Source organism: Melospiza georgiana, chromosome 3 (assembly GCF_028018845.1).
Source record: "Melospiza georgiana isolate bMelGeo1 chromosome 3, bMelGeo1.pri, whole genome shotgun sequence".
Lineage (NCBI taxonomy): Eukaryota > Metazoa > Chordata > Aves > Passeriformes > Passerellidae > Melospiza > Melospiza georgiana.
The window spans coordinates 60,860,924-60,885,166 of record NC_080432.1 but is presented as its reverse complement, the minus strand read 5'-3'; the positions used below and the strand labels follow the sequence as shown (position 1 = coordinate 60,885,166).

At 36.4% G+C, this 24,243-nt stretch overlaps 1 protein-coding gene across 3 annotated transcripts in view; it reads left to right on the top strand.

Annotated features, from left to right (window-relative positions):
• Nucleotides 1–24,243, top strand: part of LOC131081216 (SAM and SH3 domain-containing protein 1-like) — a 525,757-nt gene that overhangs the window by 117,989 nt on the left and 383,525 nt on the right. The window lies entirely within an intron of this gene.

The window sequence follows — 24,243 nt, the reverse complement described above, 5'->3', positions numbered from 1 at the left end:
AATGGGGAGTCTGATTCTGCAGCCTCTGAGGTTCATCTCTAGGAGAAGTTAATGGGAATTTGGATATCATATTTCTTCAAACTTATTTCTTCAGTTCTGTAGTAATAGCTCTTTTAGATGTCACCTCTAGGAAAAAGCGATAAGCATCCCTGCATGTGCTTTCTCATCTGCTGCTATTTATGGTGATGTTCTGATGTCAGTGACACTGCATACAGCTCTCAGGTATCTCTGCTGCATTTAAGGAATTTATTATTTCTCTACATATTGCTGAACAGAACTTGTCCTGCTACCTCAAGCTGCAATTAGCAAGGACCTAGTCTCTTCACAGAGGTTATATTGTGCTGCTTTTTTGAGATGGGACTTTAGTGATTGATATTCACAAAGTTTCTGCAGCCATGGAGCATAAACATGAATATGAATGCTTAAATAATGGCAGCTGACTTAAGCTTCAGTAGAAGTCCCAGAAGTGTTTTCAGTTGTGTAGGTAAAGGCAACCACATGCTCCATATAAGATAAAGCATAAAAGAAAATAAAATTTTACTAATGCAAGTAACTGTTGGATTTGGGGAAAAAAAAAAAACAAACCACAAAAAAAACCCCACACAATTCAAACCTGACAGTGATAAACCCTGAAAGACTTTATGGTCCTTCTATGATAGCCCTTGCAGTCTAGTTTTCCTTTGTTCTTTGAAAGTTTGGAGCTGCAATTTAGTGAGAAAACCAAGTCATCATCTCTCTTCAAGGCTGAAGGATAATGGCTCAACTCTTTTCTATCTTAATAGCTTAAGAAAAGAGGCTTTACGTGAAACAATTGTGTAGTTCTTAAGAAACCGATTTACTGAAAACTCATGATAACCACATTGACTTATTTTACCTGCCTTGTTGAGTGCACACATCCTTCAAATGAATGCTAATCAGCATTGCACAATCCTTTGAAGCACATTGCAGATTTTTCCTGTTCATCATAAAGTACAACTTCAGACACTGATGAATTTGTAAAGGGAAGCAGGGTGACTATCAGGGAAGATTATTGTAGTAACTGGAATAAGAGGAAACTTTAAAAAAACATAGTAGGTGTACTTAATAAGTGAGACAGCCTATATTTTCATCTCCAGAAAAAAAAAATTTCTTTGCTGTTGTAGAATCTTTTACCCTGCATAGATGTATCAACTGATTGTGGACAAAAACATTTAGTTTTCTGTGCAAGAAACTAAAATTAGATTGAAATGGCTAAAAGAGGTTTGCCCTGATTAAAGTTCTGATGGTCTTTGCTGGTGCTAAACAACTCTGAAAAGAGTTTCTTTTGCAGGGTAGGCTAATTGAAGATTCTAATCTTTGAAGTAAAAATGGGCATGATTTTTACTTCATACACCTATTCATTCAAAGTCTAATGTTACGTGTGCCATGTGCAGGTATATCCTGAAAGCTGTCCTTGACTGCATATGGAAGGTTCTTTTTCCTGGTGAGTCCCATAGCATTCTGACTCAGTGGCTGAGTAGAGCAGTGAGTCCATGGCAGCTTCTGAATGTGGTATAACAGGAGGAATTAGGAATTAGACTAAGGATTTGCTCCTTAGTCTAGATGCTGAACAAAAAGATGTGATGGAGTGACTGGGCCCTTCCAGAGGGCTACAGAGCCAGCTCCCATTTTGTAAATGGGTTCTATACACAAAAGACCTCCATAATTCCTTGCCCAAAGCCAGCTGCTGCTCTTGCTCTTATGCATGGGGAGGAGTAGATTTCCCCTCTAATGAGTATGGCTGTCTCGTTAGCACTCAAATGCATTAGTTATTATAAATGGCAGCGATAGATAACCTCCTGAGATTGTTGTCACGGCTGTGTGCTATCGCATGCCTTGACATCCCCATTCAAGGGATTAGAGGAACAAAGAGAATGCTCAATGAGCTGATTAAATCAAATAAACAGATTTTTAATTCTCATTAAAAAACATTAAACAGCTACTGCTTTTACCAACAGAGAATGTGTGTATGTGAAATAATAAAAATCTGTTGTGGTAATTGTGAAAATTTAAGGTAGTGTTTGTATTAGAAATATTGGGCAAATGTAAGTCTATCTTGCTGAATGTTGAAAACCTTTTTCGTTATAAGCAGCAAAAATGCCAAGGTACATTTTGTATTAATCAGTCAAAAGGCAGAAAGTAAAACCTAAAGCCTTGTAGAGCAGCAGAGGATATCCCTCAGGGGCTATTTCTGTGAATTGCCTGACTTTTGCCACTGCACAATCCAGATATCCAGCTATTGATTTAAGTCTAATTATATGCTTTTTAGTAATGGTTTACATGCGTATTAGAACAGGTTTCAGGAATGGAGTAAGGAGGTTGAGCAACAGAGATAAAAGGCAGGCGTGATGAGGAACTCAGGAAAATAAATTACAAATATTGTTGGACTGTTGTGAAAAAAAGAATTGCTTGTATGATGGGAGAGTTACATAACCAGAAAACCCTTTTTTTCAGGAATAAAAGTGTTTTGTTTAGCATTTTCACTATTATCAATGAACTCTTATTTTGCTCACCATTTTGAGCTACATAATAGCAGAATTAATTTATTATTATTTTTTTTTAGTTTGCTTGTGAAATTGTAAAATGTCTTGAAAAGGGGCAACTGATTTTCAGTCTGGAACAGACAGAGAGACAGAAGGGAAGAAACAGAAAAATAGAACCGTGAAGAATTAGATGAATACCATCTTGGATTGTCCGTCTGGTTCCTTATTCCCTTCATCCGTCTTCTTTTCATCCTCCTCTTGGCCATCTGCCTTGGTGGCAGTTCCCACAGGTGCTGGGGACATGAGCACAAGCAGCAACGTGTTTCCATTTACTAGAACTGGGGGGGAGAGCATGTGTCTGTTTGCTCTTTACAAAAATACCAACTACTTTTGACCACCTTCTGAACAAAAATACTTCATTAAAAGTTTAATGGGAAATTAGCAAAGAAAATCTCCCAGTACAAGCATAAGGTAAGCACCTGGTGGTCACAGGCTTTTCTATGGTTCTTCTAGCAGCTGTGGATTTAAAGACATTGCGTTTGAAAAGTTCTTTATTAGGTGAGAGTAACAAATCAAAGGTGGGGGGGGGGGGGGGGGGGAGGAAAGAAAGCTCTTTCCAGTCTGGTACACTACTGTGAAGGTTTTTTAAGGTTAAATAATGCGTGTAGGGCTGAACATAACTAAACATAACTTGTAGCTCTGTGTTTCAAGGCCGTTAAATTAGCGCCAAGAATGTTGAGGGTCTGAGTGAACAATTGGTATTCCTTAAGCGGCCCATTCTAGCAAACAGTTAAATGACACAATATAAAACTCCCCCCCAGAAAAAAAGAAATAGAATGAAGTAGTCAAATAATTATTAAGGTACCTGGAATATACACACAGCAAGAAGGAAGACACACTGCATGCTTCTCACAACCCTTAGCTTGCTAATTTACCCACATTTAGTTAGAATAATTAGCAATTTATTGGGATAATAGTGGAAAATCAATATTTTGAGGTAAGATTTTACAAAAGGAAATAGAGAACTGCAAAAAATAGTTGATACATCATTTCCTATCCCGTCACTACTGTAAGAATAAACATAAATTTATTTTCTCTCTCTTTGAAAAAGTACCTAGTGATTTTTCCTTAGGAAGTTGGTCCAGTTTCTTCATTTTCCAATAATAATTTTCATGGCATGCTTCATCACATTAAATATTTATTGTGAAAATAGTTGACTTAAGAAGTGGTCTGAAGCAGGAAAATATCATATTTTAAGGGAAAATTATTATCAAAGGTAGTCATTTTGAGAAGGTCCTGAGATGCCTGTCAGATGCCTGATGTCCTGAGCACTCGAAGATCTTGACAATTCTGGTTGTGACTTACTTTGGAAAATAGTCGTTTGGAAGTGGAGGCTAAATTACATACTTTAAGCCAGCATTTATTCAGTATTATGACTACTTTATTTAGTTTGTTGGGTTTTTTTGTTTATTTTTTTTTGTTTTTTTGTTTTTTGCTTAATGCTATCAAGTCTGTCAACAACTTCCCATGCTCACAGCTTCCTTATATTTTCTCTCAGCTTCCTGCAAGACAGTAGCCAAACACTTGCTTTATTTAATAAAATCTTTCAGTTGTATGAACATCTGACCTTGTTCCTAGATAATTTGATTGTACTCTTTTCCAAAGTAATTATCCCCACTGGAGATAGTCCCAAAACATTAGAGAATGAGTAATGGAATGATGCCATTGATTTTCTTAAGTGGCAAATGAGTCATATGGAGTCCACTTAGAACTTGGGTGATATCCTTATCAAATTCTTCCTTTCTGAATCATCTGGTTAACTACCTGAGTTTATTGTTCTCTGTGGAAGAACTCTACAAGGTACTGCTCAGAAAACCTAATGTGGACAGAGGTGATATATAGACTCCTGAAAAAACATTAACAGAACGTTATTCTGTCTTAAGGTTTCTGTATTATTTGTTGGTTTTTTTTCTCTCCTTGTCAATGTCACTCTAGTTCTTCAGTCCATTTGGAAAAAAAGAAAAAAAGAAAGGGCGGATAAACTGTGTCTAAATTATGGCATGGAATAAATGTATAACTGCAAAATAGGTTGGGGTTTTTTTCTGACTGTGCCTTTCCCTTTGCCTCTTGAATGATTAACTTATGTTTATTTCTAATTAGAAAAGCCACATCAGACTAAACCACAAAGCATGTCAAAGAGTATGCAAATAATGCAGAGTACTTGAAAACCTAGGGCCCTTTGCCTTTAAATGCCCTGCATGGTTTATTAAACTGTAATTGCACTCTCTGAAATGTCATATTGCAATTATATCCTAGGTTATTAATTAAAAGAAGAGAAACTATAAATGGTGAAATAATTTTGCCTGTGAAAAGCTTTAGTGAGATTTTAGAGGAGGGCATTCAGGCAAAAGTAATTTGTGATGAAACTCACTGAAAGAAAATGAGATGTTTTGGTCTCCTACTGGGGAAGTGAACCTGAATCCATCCTCAGTAGCTTAGGAAGTGTAGCTAAGATGCAGAGACTCACAGAAGAAGAATTATAGGTGGTAATGACCACAGTCATTAATTAACACAGTCTATATAAAAAAAAGCTCTATATCTTTTCTAGAATTTTCTCTAGTCATATCTTTTTGAAAAAATAATATAAAATCTTCAACAAAACCAACTTGGTTTTTAAAAATACTTTGCTTGCTGTAGTTACCATAATAGGGGAGTTGTTAACACTCTTTAAAAATAGGTGCAGATTATGAAAATCCTGAGATTTTCACCCGCATTACCAAGTGCTAGTAAAAGTGGAGTGAATTTTCACTATTTAGGAAACAGTACTTCAAAGCAATAAGTGCTAATACACCTGCTAGGTGTATTCTAGCACTTATTATTATCTTCTTTTATTCTATAGAATAAAATGGCTTTTCTTTAATGGAACTTAATATTGTGATATACAGAGAAGACCTAAATAGCTGTTTTTCTGAAGTAGAAAATATTTTTTTTTCCTGGAATCTCTTGCATAACTTCCCTTTAGGAGTTTATGATTGAATCCATCCTGAGATTGAGGGATTTCAGTCTGGCCAGAGCTTTCTGATATAAAATGATGAGTTATTTTTCTGAGAGAATGTAGGGCTAGTTCTCAGAAATCATTGTGCTGCAGGACTGCATTGCTGAGATGGAGCAAGTGAAGGATTTGCTGGGTTTTTTCCTATGAAAGCATTCCTCCAGTGTAAACTGCATGCTCAGTTTATATTGCTTTGCATCTGATATCAGAAACTAAATCTGGCAAGGTGCAGTGCATGTTTCTGTGTACATGGATATTTTCAGACAGACCATAAATAGACTGTATGTTTGCCTCTCTAAATGTAAATGTGGGAATTTTTTCTCCACAGTTCTTCAATTAGCTGTCTTTGGGAGAGTGGAAGGAATATTCATCTGATTACTTGGTAGATTTGGCTCCAAAACCAATTCTGCTGTGCTGCTGCAAAATAGTGGTAGGTCAGGAGTTGCTTCTGAAAAGTAGCTCTTTGGGGTTTTTTTCTTCTTAGTGCTGTTCTCCCAGTGCAAGTCAAAACGTTGCTAATATTGAAGGAGTCTTCAAGTTATGTGTTTTCAGCATATGGCTTTCATTTAATTCCAGAGAGACAGAGGAAGCTTGGTTAAGAAGTTCTGGCAAAGGAAAAGGATCAAAACTGACTTTAAAAAGTAATCTTTTCTTTTAGTCTTGCAGATGTAATTATTACAGTCAAAGGGGATGGGAGGATGAAGGACGAATGGATAAATAATGAATAAACTGCCTCGTAGACTGCACAGAGATAAAGCCTTTTTATCATAAAAGTCTCTAGCTCCTATTATTTTCTTTCAGTTTTTGAGAGGAGAATAAGATCAGAGGTTTTGTTATTTTGTGGAATACTTATTGGGATATGCTTTTTGTTATACTGTGTCTTTTAATAGATCAAGAGGTAAAAAAAGAGAAAATATCTTCTTAAAGGTATTTTATGATTTCAATGAATGAAGAAAAAGCAAATCCTCTCCTTTTAGGAAAAATATCAAAACCAAAACAACCCAAAGCGCTATCAGGTAACTAGAGGCACAAAACTCTTTAAATTCACTTTTGAATAGTTTCCAAATGTGTCTGGCACAAACAAGTTGAGGATAGTAAAAAGTTTCAGTGAATCTGGTGTCCCAGTTTGAGATTTGCTGGAGGAAAGGAGTGCTTCTTGGAGACATGCCACAGTTGAACCTATTCCCTTCATAGGGAAAAGGGAGCAAATATGTTTGCCTTTTTCCACTAAGCAAATTATTGAAAAAAAAATCTGCCTGAACTGCCAGGAAGTGGAGTACATCCTGGAATAAATCAAGAGCTCACAACTTTGTTTCAGCCAATGGTCCTTTGGCAAGCTTGCAAATGCAAAAAGGTAAAATCCCTTATCAATGTATGACCTTATCTGCTCCCTCCCCTGGTAGAGGCTGTGTTTTACCTTCCATTTCTCAATTACTTCTCTTAGAGATATGTCAAATTCAGAGCTCTTGGAAGTGGCTAGGGAGACCAGCTGAGAAGTTAGTTTTGAATAGAATGTTTTTTTTTAGGAAAAATAATCTGTGATCATCCAAGTGATTGACTTAACAAGACAATTTGGACTCAGCAGCAGGTCATCCCTAAGGTCAAAATTTGAAAAACTCAGAAAGTTTCATGTGTTTATTGTCATCAGCCTACATTACCATTGTTGTGATGTTCTGAACCAAAGCATGTGTTTAAATAACTAATTGAAGAGTATTAAGACAGCACAAAAGAGACTGCCATGAAAGTGTAATAAAAGTTGTCGTACTGTAAAAGACTGATTTACACTTTACACTCCTTTTAAATCTTTATAAAACTTTAGCTTTAAGTTTTTATTAACTTTCTTTACCTGTGTGAATAAAGGAGTAATGAAGAATTGGATTTTCTACTCTATAAGACTGCGCTGATCAAAAACACAAGGGTTATAGATTGCATGAGAATGAGAATTACTGCATCTGAATTTACAGAGCTTAGTGTGTTCAGTTCTGGAGAACTACAAAATGTATACTCCAGATTTCAGAAGACATTTGCAAATAGGTTTGTCAGTTTGGAATTAATAATTTTGAAGGGAATCTGTAATGACAGGAATAATATTGACGTGTAACAAGTTATCTGTAGAGAGGAATGACAAAAATTACTTATTAAATCAGGGAAGATGACGATTAGTATATGGAATGTTAGGAAGTGTAAGACCTGGCTAATAGAATGTGATAGTGGATTGTATTAAAAAATATCGGTTTGAGGGTGAAAAAGAAATGGGATTTCCTAAAAATCAGGAAGTTAATGGAGTAATTAGTATTTATCATTAAATTCTAGTAAATTTTAGTACTCTGTTTTTGCAGTTGACACAAACTTAGGAGGTTTCTTTACTGTCAACAGAGGAAGAGATAGTAGGATGAGGAAAATACGATGAACTTGAAGATTATAATAACAAAAAATGTAATGAAACTTAGTTTTAGGAAGTGCAGGATCATTCCTTTGGATTACTTGTAGACTGCTAAGTACTTGTGTAGATTGTACTGCTTGATTTTTAGCATGGTCTCAAATTTATAGCCTGCTTTCTGATGAGCTTTGATGCCCTCTTCAAGACAATGGTCACGAATGGCTTAGGAAACAGAGAGCTCCAAATACTAACCAATACTAGTTTGGACAGTGCTGGTACCAATTAAGTCCCACAGGCTTTGCACTTTCAAACAGTCCCATATGCTTTCATATGGCATCTGCGTGCTGCATGTTGCAGATAAACTTCATTTTGTAGCATAAAAGTGCTACAGTGGTGGACTGCAACATGGGGCTCTTTTTTTGGTTTTGGTACGAGTATGTTGAACTGAAAAAACCCCACACACTAGCAATAACAATACTAATAGTTAAAATGATAGCAACTGCTGTCACTGTTGTCATGAACATGTGTCCTTGGATCAAGGACATACAATATGGGCCCAGCCTTACACTCTAATGCTGTGTGCTGTGTACGTGGCTTTAGGGATAGAGAAGTTCTGGGAGTTTTTAGCCTTATAGCCAACCAGTTTCTGCACTGAGCCGGTCCCTTCAATGACAAATTAACAAGTTAGAAAAAACCCAAACCTACGAGAGCCCCATGTATCAGAGCTGAGTCCATAAAAAGCCTATGTTGTTAGCCACTCAAAAACTGCATTTGGGTAGAGATAGGTGAGCATTCATCATGTACAGCATGGTGCAAGGACTCACCTGACAGTTTTGTTTAGCCATGCTCATGGAAAGTGAATTTCAACTGGGACAGGTTAAGCTAGGGTAATTAAAAAACAGAAAGTCTACCATGTGCAGGGTACAAAGAGAGTTTGGCTTGTTAAATGCAATACAATTAATGCTGAGGAGTGTGATTACTGCTTTGGGAGCAGGCACCAGAGAAGAAAGTGAAATAATTGTTTCAGATAAAGGGTGGTAGTAGCAGGAGGGCAAAATGAATGTAACTGTTCCTGAATATATTTGGTTGGGGAGAATTAATTACAACTACAAAATGGTAATGCTTTTATGGGCTGCATGAGAACTATAAGCTTGCAAAAATTTTCTAGTTATTCTTTTAGAAGTTGATTAATATTTTACATATTTGCAAATAGAGTCTTATTTTAAGGAAGGCTGTTAGTTATATGAGACTACTTAATGCTCTGTTTCTCCCTTCACTATTTTATTTCATTTACAGTAATTCTGGTGATTGATTTCAGAAGTACATCTTGGTATTAAAATAATAATACTAAGTTAGCCAAAGTTTACTAAATAAAAACTTTTTTCCCCAAATTTTAGTAATAAGATAGTATTCAACACTACAATTAATTTGATAGTTTTATACTATGTGTTTATACTATGTGATGGGGGCTAACTAGGTGTTCAAGATATTATTTGGGGAAGAGGAGAATTTAGGAACACTTGCTTTTAGAAAACTTGTGACCAGTTATGTTTTCCTTTCCTGTACAGTGATATGATGCTAACTGGACAAATTCCAGAAGCAGGAGGTCCTTAACAAAGTACAGATGTATTGTTCCTTAGGAAAGCAAAAATCAGCAAACACTGCAAGAATTTTGCAAGAAAAATTTTTAATTTACTGAGAGAAACTTAAGTTTTCAGGGTATCACCTGGGGTCTGGGGTTGTACCTACAATGCTACCATTGGTGGAAATATTAATTCATTAGGGACCTAATGAATCTACCTACCTGAGGTGGTTTTTGTAGGATATGCTGCTATAATCTCAGTTCATGACAGTGTAGTTGTGTGGAAATTTCTTTTTGTGCTATGTCATAAATACCATTCTAAGCAGTTTTGCTGGGGTGGAGGGAAAGGCTAATTTAAATATATCATGCAGTTGTCTTTATATATCAGCATTCTCAACCATTCTTTATGTCTAAAACTTCCTCTGAATAAAGAAACCAAATATATGCAAATGTATGAGGAGGCATCCATTGTTTGGCTGCTTTTGTGCCTGAGGACACTTTATGAAGTGTCGGTGATTACAGGTGCTTTTGTTTCCAGCAGCATTTCCCCTAAAATAGCAACAATCACCAGTAAGAGGAAAAAACAAGCCTTGCCAATATCAGCTGCATAAATGAACTCAAGGGTGTTCAAGGGCCCTTCTAGTAAAGATAGCTGGTAGGGAGATGGTCTCCTCTGGCATATGAAATGTGTTTTATTGGGGGGTTTTTTGTGAGAGAGAAGAATTCCACCTCTCAGGAGCCCAGTAGGAGTGACACTGCTGTGTAATAGGGGCTAACTTTAATGCCTCCACTTGAATAACCTTATCCCAGTAATGGGAGACTCAGGGAATGGGAACTTCTAACTACTGCTTGCATACAGCTCCCACTGTGCAAAAACACTGGACAAAAGCTATGATCAATATAACAAAAGATAAGAATTGTTAAATAAGCTAAAGGGCTCCCTTAGGTAAAATGTTTTTCACAAAGACAGGAATTTAAGCATTCTCCCTGTCTCCCTGCTTGCTAAGGGCTCTGGCTGAGGCTGGTTGTTGGGAAGGCATGTTGTTCTTAATGATACCTTGAGCACTCCTGCCCTTCCTCCTGCTTGTGATTCCCATACCTTGGTGTTGGATATGTTGATTTCCCATCTAACCTTAGCTGCAGGTATTGAAGAATGAATAAAAAACTCTATCCTTAGACATGAATGTTTGTATGAATTTAGATGGCAATATTTAGACCTTAATACTTACCACTAACACATATTAGCATGTGAGATTGCAAAATACATGAAAATCGAGGTCATACAATCCTCTTCTTTTGGTTAACTGATTTTTAATGATTTTTTTTCTCTCTACTACATCTTGTTACACATAATTAGGACACTTGCATGACATCACAGCTTGGATTCACTCTTAATACAGATTCTTGCTCCTAGGCCTTTTTCACTGAGTCCTGATTTGAAGATGCTGTGTTTGTCCAGACAAGCTAGGGTGCCAAGGATGCTGTTGCCTTCTCTTTCCTCAATGGCTTTTCCACAGAAGACAAAGAGAATAAGAAGTGTGACTGAATGCAGTGCCCACCTTCTAGAAATGCAAACCTGGATGTGACATCACGTTACAATCTCATATCCAGGCGTAGAGAAGAACATGCAACTTGGTCTCAGCATTTTAGAAATACCCTGCATTTATATTAGCTCATTCTAAGGTAGATCCTTACATTTGATTCACAGACAGTAGGTCTCAGATTAGGTTGTTCATCCTCCAAGAACTACATTTTGTGTACAAATAGGCACAGATTCTTAATACAAGGGTGCATTTAAATAGGAAAAATGTACCTGTCTCATGACTAGCTCTTAAATGAAACTAGACTTTATGATAGCCACTCTTCAGAGAAAATGTATTGAGACAAAAAATGTTCTAAGAACATTTTTTTCTCCATTACCTATATTTTGTTGGACCAGCGGCAATTTTAGATACTGCTGCACATGCAAAATAGGAAAATAGGAATCAAATTAATATGCTCTTCTTTACATGAAACAAAGCAGTAAAGGCTTATTTAAAACAAGTATAAGTAGATTTTTATTTTTAATTAAGACTGACTGGTAAGAAAAAGAGTTGATGTGAAAGTATAGCTCAATATTATTAATAGGTTGCACAGATGGCAAATGATGCAGGCTTTCACTCTGGGAGAAGAATGACTGTATAATCCAAAATCTAAATAGCAGAGAGCAAAAGAGATAGATGTGCCCAGCAATTTTTCAGTGTGCTAGGCTACTGTGAACTAAAATGTATGATAGCTCCAAAATCAATAAGAAAATCCATTTTGGGGAAATAAAGGATGAAAAAATTGTGGAAAATGTTGGTTCCCCAATAGACTCTTTAAAAAGCCATTTTTAATTTCTGGTGATGCATCAAAAGAAAGATAACATCATCTTCTGTAGTGGTATTCTTCTAAGGCAGAATACATGAGTCTCTATAATGAAATAGATGAAACATCAGATGCAATTAACTTGCATCTAACCCCTTATTTTTGCATAGCAGTAAATGCCATTAGCAATTCTGATCCTTCCTTTATGATAAAGTGAATCAGCTCCTTTGTCTTATTTTGGTGTCTGTATGGAGACCAATTAATTTCAGATGAGTTTTTACCAAGGTTCTCACTGACAAAGTTTTTATTATAATGCATATGACTTGCCAGAGAAAAATAATGTCACATGGTTTTCAACAGACTACAGTAAGTTATCCAGGTTCCAGTTGTCAGATACTGAGCCAAAAAAAAAAGTTCAGGATACAGATAGAGTCTCCTTTCCACAGTGTTAAAGACAGGAAGCTGAAGAGTAGAGACAGAGAGATCTTGCAGTATAAGGCACCTCTGATACATGAAATAAATTAATTTGGAGCCATATATTTTTGTGCCAATTACTAAATAGCTACCAGAAATTTGAATGGGTTTTGGATTTCTAGGTCTTTTGGCATACTCTTTGATTAAATGCAAGTTTTACAAAATTTCTACAAACACTTTCATGCTGTGACCATTTTAAAATAGATTAAGAAAAATCCTATAAAGCAATAAATAATAAATAAAGACAAGTAATTCCGGACAGGAAAGTCCTTGCATGAACTATGGTCAGAAACAGTGTTTAAGAAGGCTTTTCAGTATTAGGTTAGTGAACGAGTTGTGGAGCACATGCAGCACATTTTCTGTGTAGGGAAACATTTCCTGGGCATCTGAGCAGACATATGACCCTAAAGAAGAGAATTAGTGATTGCAATCATGTATAGCTAATCAAGCCTTCTGCAGTGAACCATATTTGAAAATCTTCCGCATACACAGGATGTTTCAATCGACTTCTAATTTTTTCTCTCACATTTTCACAGCAGTCAAATGTTGAATATTTGCTAATATTCCCTAATCTCGTTAAGCAGAGCATGGAAGATGGTTGGTTGGGGAGAAGAATAATGTCAGAATTCTGTAAACTGAAGCTAGGCTGCTGTGGCTGCTTTATAAGAGCTCGTGTTTGTTCCTCTGATGTGAGAATTGAGAATGCTCTGAGGTGCAAAACCAACATCACTTTTGAGTGAGGAGTGATGCCTGATGCCCTAGAGAAATTCACAGGCTCTATTTTTACCTTTACCAAATCAGTTGATTTTTCATTTAATGAAAATCATGACAATGTACTAGATGCGCCCAAATAATAATCTCATTAATAAAAATGTTCCTTTTTACTGGCAATATTCTTGATGAAATTTCTTTGTGAGACATCTCAGTCCCAGTGTAAAAATCACAGTTTCTTCTATACCTACCCTGTCACTTGTGTAGCAAATGAGTATTTTCTGCAGGTTCTGTCATAATGAAGCAACCTTATATGATTTTAGCCCAGGAAAAAAAAGGAATTATCAAAGGGAAAAAACCTAGCCCTCAAATATTCAAACTGTGACAGAGGTCTTTCTTCTGACTGGTTCCAAGCAGTCATTTAATGGAGTATTAAAACACATGTAATGTATGCCGGTTCTCTTTCCCATTTAAGTTGTCTCACTGTAGAAAGTGGGATTTTTTTCTGTCTTTGCTGGCTGAGCTACAACCAAAGACAGCAGCACAGGGCAAGACTGTTTTATCTGCAGTAAAACACTGGCTTCAAGGCAAATTTTCTATGCCTAGTTCCATAAATTAACAGGAAATTGAGCTGGGGTTTGAAATCTTGCATTCTAGCATGGCAACAGCAGTTTTCTTGATTGATTTTCACTGTCCAGCTTTGTACAGAGATGGTGGAAGGTTTAATATCAGATTAGTCGATCACATTGTCCTTTTTTGGCCTTAAAAATCTGTGGATAAAAACACTCCAATCTCTTTGTTCCCCAGTTTTCCCCTTTTTAAATTGAAATAATTCTTGTACATATGGGTTATGGGATATGCTAGGATTGTTCAGTTTTTGTGAGTGCAATGAAAAGAGAAAGGCATTGCTTTTTTAAAATAGAAATATTGAAATACTGTTCGAGACTTGGTTTAAACATTTACCAAAGTATCATCTGGCTGTCAGAATTAATCTAATATGATTAACAATTTTATTATTGTGATTGCAGTGCAGGCATTTCAATACAAGTTCACAAGGGATTCCCCCTGCTTAATTTGTATGGTAATCCAGAGTCATTTATTCTACTTTGTGCCTGTTTGTATGGGGTGGTTACAGTCTGTGTGAAGGTGTTTGTGAGCTGGATAGGCAGCTGGATTCATGCTCATTAAGCCTCAAAGCCTCTCAGTTTCTCCCCTGCTAGCAGCATTCAACGTGCTGTGGTTTTGTGATTTGGAAGTACAGCACTGAGGGAACTGATCTGAAACCACCAGTCTAATTTCACTTTGGTCTTTTTTCACTTGACTGATCAGAATGATTTTCAGTCACTCCAGTCAGGGCTGGAATCCCAGAGGTGAAAAGTCAGCAAGTAATCCATTTAGCCACCAGGTCCTCCAGGTGGAGTTTAGCAAACTATAACAATTATTGTATTCTCTTCTCTCTTATCATGGCATGGCCATTGCTAATGTTGTATTGGAGCTTCCATTTTAAACCATGCTTTGCAGGAGGTGTGGAATTTGCTGTAAAAATTCCCTACATGATGAATCCGGACACAAAAGGTTGCAATGCAAGAACCATTTTTGGCACCTATTTAAAGATAAGCTTCAGTGACTTTTAATGAGAAATTGACTTTTCCATCCAGAATATTCTCCCTCAAAATCCAAGCACAGAAGGCACCTTCTGTGAGAGAAAAAGGTGTATTTGGTGGATATGTGTCACTGTTTCTCTCCAGCTGCCGCATAAGTTGCGGAGGGCAACTTCCATATTGAAAGGAAGGTAGAATAGAAAGGAATACCTATGAATTTCCCTGTCAGTTAAATAAGGTAAAATAAATACCTCTATTTCTTTGACCAGCAACACCTCATTTTGTTATGCAGAAATTGCCTTTTAACCACAGAAAGTGCTTCTCAAGTTTAATGGTTTTAAGTTCTTGCACTTCTTTCGGGGTGGACAAGGTAGAACTGGGAAGTCATTTGTGTGAACAGAGAGTTGTAGTTTTCTGGTTACTTGAACATCTGGAAACGAACGTCACAAAATTGTTTTGTTAAGTATAAGATCATGGAATCAGGATGATTTGGGGTTTTTTTATTAAATGCATTGTTTGAATCCCTGTTGTAGGAAAAAAAGCTCTTTTTATAAATTTAAATTATATTAAAATAATATATATTCTTAAAAAATTAGTCTTGGAAAATCATGTGTGAATGTATGACATATATTTTATCACATGTGAACTTTTAAGTCATAAAGTAATCTCTCTTGTAAACATGAAATCATAGAAACGAGGTGGCACTTGGAAAGATTACTTATTATTTTTAAATCTACTGTTTTATAATCAATCTTATGTTTTGTGAGGCATACATGTGAAACAGAGGGAACTAAAGAAGAACTAAAATCACTCAAAGGGGATATTTCTGAGTAGTATTCAATTTAATTTCAGTTGTCCTTTTAGGACTTGGATTTTGGTCACATCTCCTTATACTCCTGTCACTCCCAATAAGAAAACATTTTAAGGTCAGTGGCTTTTTTTTTCCCCAGTCAGGAAGCAGGATTATGCCTTTAACTTGTTTCGACTGTTAATACCAGATACCTTTCCAGAGATTCTTTCTCCAGTTTATCTCAAGTACTACTATTTCCCAGGATTTAATTGTCTCCAAAAAAATATAACTGGTGGGGGGAGGGAAATCCAGCAGGAAAACCCCCCCTCCTGTTTCATGTTACTGGGCTTTCATAGGGTTGCTGCACAACCCTTATAATTATATCCCAATTTCCAGTAAATGATGTAACATTTAGCAGTATTAATTCTAGGTTTTTAGTCTCTTAAATCCTTTGCACTGTTTTTGTATGTGGAAACAAGAAGATATGTATTAATTCTATGCACCCAGCATATCCCAGGTGTTTTCTCTTTGGGAATGAAAAAATTAGGGAAAATTATCAAATAGGAGGAAATATTTTGAATGTGTCTTTCAGCATAGAAAACACAATAGGAAAGCTGACAAAGCATTCCTCAACTGAAGATTCTTCCTTTATTACAAATCTTTAACACTCTTGGCTGTTAGAGGCAAAACGGATTCAATTATTTTGAAAGTGACAAACTCTAATCAATATTCAATTGTTGGTGCGCTAATTAGGAGATGACACCTTGTCTCTATTATTAGTACAGGCAGTTTGTGCTGAAGTTCTCCTCTGTTTTGACTGCTGAGTCTCCAGTTAAGAGACTAACTCTCTACAGAAGCACCAGCACTTGTCTTCTTGGAGCTTTAGGTTAGCATTGGATTAGCCAACACTCTCAAGAAGCATAAAATTTCTCGGAAGAAATATTTCTGTGAGATTATGTTACATGAAACTCTTTAAAGAACCTTTGTTTATTCATTAGGCAAAGACAAAACTGCAGGAGTTGTTAGCATATCTGCCTGAGCTTGTTTCTGGAGGTTAGGTGCATTTTTTTGGAGTACTTAAATTCAACGTAAATTTGCTTGGGTTATTTGTGTGTGAGGTAGTTGGGATGGTCTTCCTATGAAGATGACTCCCTTCTAAATTCGTGTCTGGTCTTTGTTTTCAAAGTATTAGGCATTGTACATATTTTTGTGTTTGCTGAAAGCACATTTTAGTTTAGGAATCAGATGGAGAAAAACAGGAATTGGAATTATTTCTCACAGTCATAAATGTCTAGAAATTTATATCCTATCAAGTGACTGAATTACTGTTTACACAAGTAATTTTTAAAAATTTTGGTAAATTTAGGAGACTCTTAATGTGCTTCTGCTTCTGAAATTTCATTTGTTTAATTAGGTCAATAGAAATAAACCATATATTGAGGAGCATCATCCAGAAACTTCTAGTTATATGCATTAGTTCTAGGTGGTTTGGAAGGAGCGGGGATTTGTCTTGATGATTCTTGTGGCTGCCTTCCAATTTGAGGTATTTTAGGATTCTATGAAATGGTTTCAGTCAAGGATTATTCATAGTGAGGCAAAGTCAAATGCAGGCTCTTTGTAACCTGTGGGATGTGAGTAAGTACTGGAGCTCTGCAGCAACACACTTTTTGAGAATCTCCCTGTTCCTACAGATGTTGGACTCTTGATACATTAAAAATTGTGTATACTGTCCAAAAGTATTAGGTTACTTCACTTTTTTCTTAGTGCGAAGCTATATAATTCTAGAAGATAGGTGGTACTTAATAATCTAATATTAATTATCATTAATAAATAATATTCTATGTAATTATGCATTAAACATAAAAAATTTGTATATACTACATAATTACATAATAGTTTTTATACTTTAAATAATTTGATTTATTATATTATTAATTATTGTATTACTTATTATTAATAAAGACATTTATTGTGATACTTAGGGAAAGCAGTGTGTGATGTTAGCATTTAGCATCATGGCAAAAAAATCCAACCATGTGTTTTAAAAATCCATACATTCTGCAAAAGATGTTTGAATACCATTGCTTTCCAACCCCAGTATAATCCTGGTACCTTTTTTCCATGGTGGTTCCATCTGTGTTTATGTCTTTTTTTTTTATTTCCCCAAGAATTTCCTGCTGGGCTACTAAATGTGCATTGCACTATGGCTTTGTGTATTTTTTAAAGTGTTAAATGTTAATTTGGATACATGCAGTTCATCCTCACTAGTTTTTTGGGTTTTTTATGACACTGCTTTTCTCCTCTGAGAACAAGGGGGAGAAAATGAATGTTGCATGTGGAAAGGGAGGAATGAGAACGGGAGCTTTTGCTCATCAGGAAGTGATGGAGTATAACCCACTATAGCTCAGTATATTTCCAGATATAGCCTTTTGCCTGGTGACTCTGTCTTACCACCTCCATGCAGAGATAGAAGTCTTTGGTATTTTTACCACTTTTCTAAGCTTTTATCTGTGTGATTTAGCTGGGCAACACTTAATTAAACTCCATTTCCTCTCTTAACGCTTCAGGTATTATTATGCAGCTCCCTTCAAGAGGTAATTTGTAGGCTGTTTATCAAAGCTGTGAATTTAATAATATCAGAGACATGCTACTGCACTCTCACTTAATAAGATGTATTGACATTTCTTATGAACAGAATTTTCTCTCCATAAGTATGTTGTTCATCTGCTGAATATTGTGGGCTTTCAAAATAAGTAAAAAACCCCACAATTATTTAGTCATATTATTCCCTTACCCGTACTACCTTCATAGTTAGATACTGTTGTCTAAAAGCAGAACTTGAATGCTGCAGTACATTCATTGCAACAGGAAAACCATGTTTAATTTAGCAGTGTTACCTGCAGCATCCAGCTAATGGTTCTGTTTTTAGGCATGAGGGAAATGACAGGGGTGCTCTGTCAAACTCTTGGACACACAAGTAGTCTCTGTTGTGGTTCCAGAGCAGCACTGATAACATAATGCAATAGAACAGGTCAAACTCAGAATTCCTGTGGAAAGTGGGCATGACTTGTTAAAAAGTTGGGAATTTTTTTGGGAGAGAGACTCCTCAATAAAAATAATAATTGTAGGAAGAGCAAATGCTGTTTAATATAATGTAAAATTATTCCATTTTTTCCTATGTAGATTCACACTAATATTTAGCACAATTACAATGTTTGTGCTTTCCTTAACTATTGTCTGTAGCTCTGCTTTTTGTACAATTTGCTCTCCTTTCTCTAATTCTTCCTGTTGCATTCAGGAGGTCTGCTAAGATTACATATCTAAAATACCATAAATGCAAATAATGAAAAAAGTTTGTAGAAGGAAATGTAGAAAAAAACTTGCAACTTCCCATGTCTAACTCCTGCTTCCTTTTTTTAGCTTTTCTCTCCTTTAACTTTCAGAAAAGGAGTAGAATGATGACAGGAGCACCTTGCAGATATTATACAATCAGCAGTGAGTTAGGTAATTTAAATTTAAGGCTCATAATATGAGGTTAGGTATGTATGTTAATGCTAATGTCCTTGGAAGCATTGTGAAAGACCTTTGGTATTTTTAAACAATTATTCTTGATTAGTCAATCCAAATTTTTCAATAGTATTTGATTTTATACTTTTATAAATTGTTCAATCTCTACATTCTGGAGCTGGTTTAGCTACATTTTTTTTTAAGAAAGTATTAATTAATTATTAAAGCATTGAGAACCAATGATTGATGTTTATGGTAGTCTATATGGACAGTCCAATTCTTGTATTGTTTTCTCTTTTAATAAATGTCTACAAAGATTCTATATTTGTTTAATGTGTGACTGATGTACATGAGACAAGATTTATTATGGGTTCTGCTCTACAGGCTGTGGCCTTGGATGCTGTTATTTGAAAATTCCTGGCATAAGATTGGCTTTGCTTATGTAACAAAGTACTTTCTCTGAGCAAATGCAGTCATGTACTGGCTGCAGAATCTCTGATAAGCTAGTTCTAGCTAGGCACTGTGACAGAAGATACAGTGTCTTGGAAAGAGCCTCAGAAAAACTGGCCTCTCCTCATCTGCACTATCCTGTAACCTCAGCTGCTGCCTCAGTGACTGTAGGTGCTGCTACAATAATAAAGTCAAATCCAGAGGGCTTTCTCACTTGCAGTCCTCCAAGACATTTTTCAGTACTGCATTTGATCTTGGATTTCATTTGCATTGGCCGGGCACACGCAGAAGGCGGCACTCCAGGTTTCCCAAATGGGACTTTTGCTGCCAGTTACCTAAATAACAAAAGAGGAGCTGAGGTGTTTGATCAGCTCAGCAGATGAAATTATGCAAGGACAGCATAACTAAAAGTAGACCTGCAGGGTATTCTACAAAATATCTTTAGGTCATCCTAAAATGCTCCTTTGAATTAACCTTGGTAAATCGGTGTCAGGATATAGCAACCAGAGCTTGGATCTGAGCAAACAAATCAGTTACAAGATTACTGTACTGTTTGTAGGTGATGTGTTCAGGAGAAGGAAAAACTTCAAAGAGAATAAGTCACTACCTTTCAGTTTTACTAATTAGTTTAGTAGACTTGTATATGTGTTTGTTCCTCAAATGTCTGTCTGTTCTCACATGAGTGTAGAGTTCTGCTGTCTCATAGAATGTAAGAGTACATCAAGTGAAGAAATTGTTGTTGACCACAACAAAAGACCAAGTCAAGCTTAATGTAAAACCAAATGCTAGCCATGTGCTCTGTCTCTTCCATGTCAGAGCTTACTTATGTGATGGACAGATGCACTCTTATTTTGTGACCAGATTTTATTTCTCCTCTTCTTTGAATTCTATAAATTTGATACTTTGGAGGGGAAAAAGTGACTTCATATTCCCCTGTAGACTTAACTTCTCCCTACTGATTGTACTTTTCAGGAGACTGCTGTGGCAGATCAGTACTTCCCTGGCTTTTAGGGCTGCCTGCATAGTTCTCCAGCTGTTAACACTCTCTGGCTTCCTCAGCTCTGGACACAGTTGAATAACTGATTTATTACTGCTAGAGAAGCTGAGAAGCCTGGAAAAGCTTCAAGTTTGCTAATGTCAAGGGCTGTTCTTGATCCTAGGCCCATTATTCCAAGGCCTGAATGTTTTCTTTTTCACAATGGTTATGATGGCATTTCCACAGGCTTGGTGTTAACACTCATCATCTCCTGTCCAGCCACGCAGCTCAGCACTGAGCATCATAGAATATCTTGAGTGGAAAGGGCCCCACAAGCATCAGAGTATCCTTCTGGCCCTGCAGAGGACAACCTCAAAAATCACATACCATGGCTGAAACTGTTCACAGTATAGGCCAAGCTTATGAGTTAGTTCTGTGTTGAATTTTGCACTACTAAACTTCATGAAAGATATGAAATTGAGGAAGATGGCAGCTCTAGTTGCACTTGAAACAGCATGAGGTAAATTTGTCACTCTGCAGATCCAGGCCCTTAGCGGATGATTTTGTTCCTCTTTCAGCTGTTTCTTTGAAAAGAAACCACAGTGCTCGCTCCAGGCACTTCTGTGTCACAGATCTCATAGAAATAGCCAGTGCACTGAGCCATTTGCTAAAGCTAATAAAGGAGGCATTTTCCTCATACTGTCAGTTCATCTACTCACAGTGTCCTTAGAAGGCCTATATGGCTCCTGAAGAAGCATATAGGTTCTTCAGGAGCCATATAGGCCTTCTAAGGATTTCTATAGGATTACTAAGGCTCTCTGCACCATGAATTTCTTTTGAAGAAAGTTAAATGATCCTACTGTTCCAAGGCCTTTGTCAGAGGAACTGCAGTCCATGTTTGCCTTTTGGACCTCTGTTTTTCCAGTGTCAGTCAGCAGAAACCAAGAAGTACTTCAGAAAATCACTAGAAAGCAAGTACTTCAGAAATTTAATAGTGGTACTTCTTCTTTCAATAGCAGTGCCTCTTCTAATTTATGTGGCACTCCTCATCAGGTGCTTTCCATGCTTAGTCTGCCTCTGAAAATGCTGTTTAAGCACTCATGAAAGGATAAATTGCAATGATATGTCAACATGGACAACTGGGGAGAGGTATCACAACTTTTTTGATAACATACAACAGCATTAGAAAAACTCATCTGTTGACAGAGTGGCGTGAGCACAATGAAGTCATGGGGCACAATCTCACCTTCCCCAGAAAAAGGAGTTTGAAAGGACTCCAAGAAAGAGGAGAGATCTCAGATGGCAACATTTAAGGAATGCCCCATACACTGGAATGTATGCTGGGATATGTACATGAAGGATTGAAAACTGATTCTGTGGCAGGAGGCCACTTAATGGAACAGTCTGTGTGCTTTCCTTCCCAAAACCATATTCCCACTTCTCTACTTTGCATTAGATCAAGTGATTTTATCACAAGAAGGTGAATCAATAGATCTTGTTAAATCATCAGAAAACTTGCATTCTGCCTTTTCTGTGCTGGCAGAGTTAGTTTTCCAAAGGATGAGCCAACTGAACTAATTCACCACGTAGTTGTATAATTCCCTTTATCTGACACAAGGCAGAGAAACAAGAATCCTTGACACAAAAATGCAGAAAAAACTGAATTCTTTTGGCTGTAAAATCTATTCAAAAGCTAATATCTAAAAATGAGGTAGCCATTGTTCAAGGTCTCAGTCATTAAATCTTTCTCCTAGGGCTCCTTAAAAAAAAGTTGATTTTGTAAAAAAAAAAAAAGATGCTATTAATTACTTATGCAAATATTGTGACATATGAATGAAAAAAAACTCACAAAACCATCTGTTAACTTGACATTTTTTATATAATGAACATTTTACACATTTTTCAAAAAAATACATGTTATTGCTGGTGCTCTGTAGGACACATTTTCTGGATACCCATCTCTTTATTATTTTCATGCTTGTTTTCTTCTAATCACACATAGACTGTATTATGGATCAGCTCTGCTTTGAGCCAGACTCCCCAACTTTTTTATTTTACATGTGTTCATTAATATTTACGTGAACTAAGTTCTGAAAGGAAATAATCTTTATGCTTTTCTAATGCAACAGTGCATTCTGTAGTCTCTTGTGGTGGTACAATTTACTCAAAAATGAAAATATAAATTCATTACAAGGAAGGGCCCATTACATTTTTAAAACTCACTTTAGAAGCTGAACACTTTTCTTTGAATGTGCTGCAGCTGTCCTATGATCTTGTGAATCAAATTCTAGGTTGCTGAAAATGAAATGAAGCAATTTGTTCTTTCTAGCCAACAATAAATAAAATTAAGTCACATGTCACAGCTTGCAAATATTACTATGCTTGTCCTTTGAGTAAAACAAGCAAAATCCAATCCCAAATTTCCTTCTGCTTAGCTTGTCATGTCTTCTAAGGCTACAATGTCTTGTAGTCATGTACTGTAGTATAGCATTTGAGGGGTATTTTTCACATGTGCTTAAAAATTTAGCTGCAGAAACATGTAGTATTCCTCAATTATATATAAGAAGGAAAATGAAAGATAAGCATGTGCCACAGATAACTATGCATTTCTAGAAATGTTGGAAACAATTCTTGAGAAGCCTGTAGAAAACGTAAATTTATCCTTCATTTTGATGTTTTTACATTCCATTGTAAAAACTGAAATATGGGAGCTATTAAATGACAGTTGTAAACTCCTCACAGTAAATATAGAAGGTTTTAACTCTCTGCTAGGCCACAAGGTGAACTCTGAGAATGTTGTGTTTTCTCTGAGCTGATCCCAAGGAACTCTGTTTATGCTCTAAATCAGAAATAAGAATTGTGTGCACAGCAGCATCTTACTCAAATAATTCTGAAAATATCTTCAGTTATGTCTCTAGGAAAATATTCTCATCAGCTGCATACATCAGGACACTGCCCTCATTGTCCTTTTCCAGATTATGTCAGTGATGGTCAATGCACTGAAAGCAGAAACAGAAGCAAAAGCTCTTTTTCTTCCTTTAGTTTGGAAATCTGACAAGGACAGTCTGTGCTCTTTTCCATTAGTGTAATTTTATGTTTCACAACTGGAAGGAGATACCTTTATATTCAAATAACTTCTTCCTCTGTGTCTGCCAGAGAGTGTCACCTTTTTGTTTTCTTTCTGTAGCCCAAAATACTTTGTCTGTGGCTTACTCAGCCTGCTGAATAATATTCATACTACTTTTTGTTCTTCCTATTTTGTCCTACTGAATTGTCTATTCCTTTAATTCTCTGTGCACCCCATGGGATATCACAGAATGTGCTCAGCCTGGCATGGTGAGAGAAGGGCTCATTCAGCCTTCTTTTGCACTTTTCCTGATGAATTGCTGAGGTACTTTTTCCCCTTTGGTTGTGCAACCACAATGAGAGTGATATCAGGAAAAGCATTAAACTCTAGCCCATGGTAAGGGCAGGTGTAAGTACCAGCATGACATTTGGGGATTATTTTGAAGATGGCTAGAGATGTCTGGTGTAGATTTGGGAAAACCAAAATGTAGGAACTATACATAATGATGTGAAAGTGGGATCATATTTTCAGTGTTAGGAATACAAATGGAAGAAAGGAAGAATTTGGACCACACTGGATAACAATGGGGATTGTTCTGGAGAAACACAGAGGGAGGTAGAAATAGGTCTAATGATAGGCCCAGGAATTACAACATGAGAAAATAATGGTAGTTGGGACCAATAAAGGTTTGCATAACAAAGGGAAATAAGAGGAACTAACTGTAATTAATACAGTTAGAATGGAGGAAGATTTCAAATAAGATGGACATAAAGAAAAAGAAAGGGAATGTGCAGGAAATGAAACCC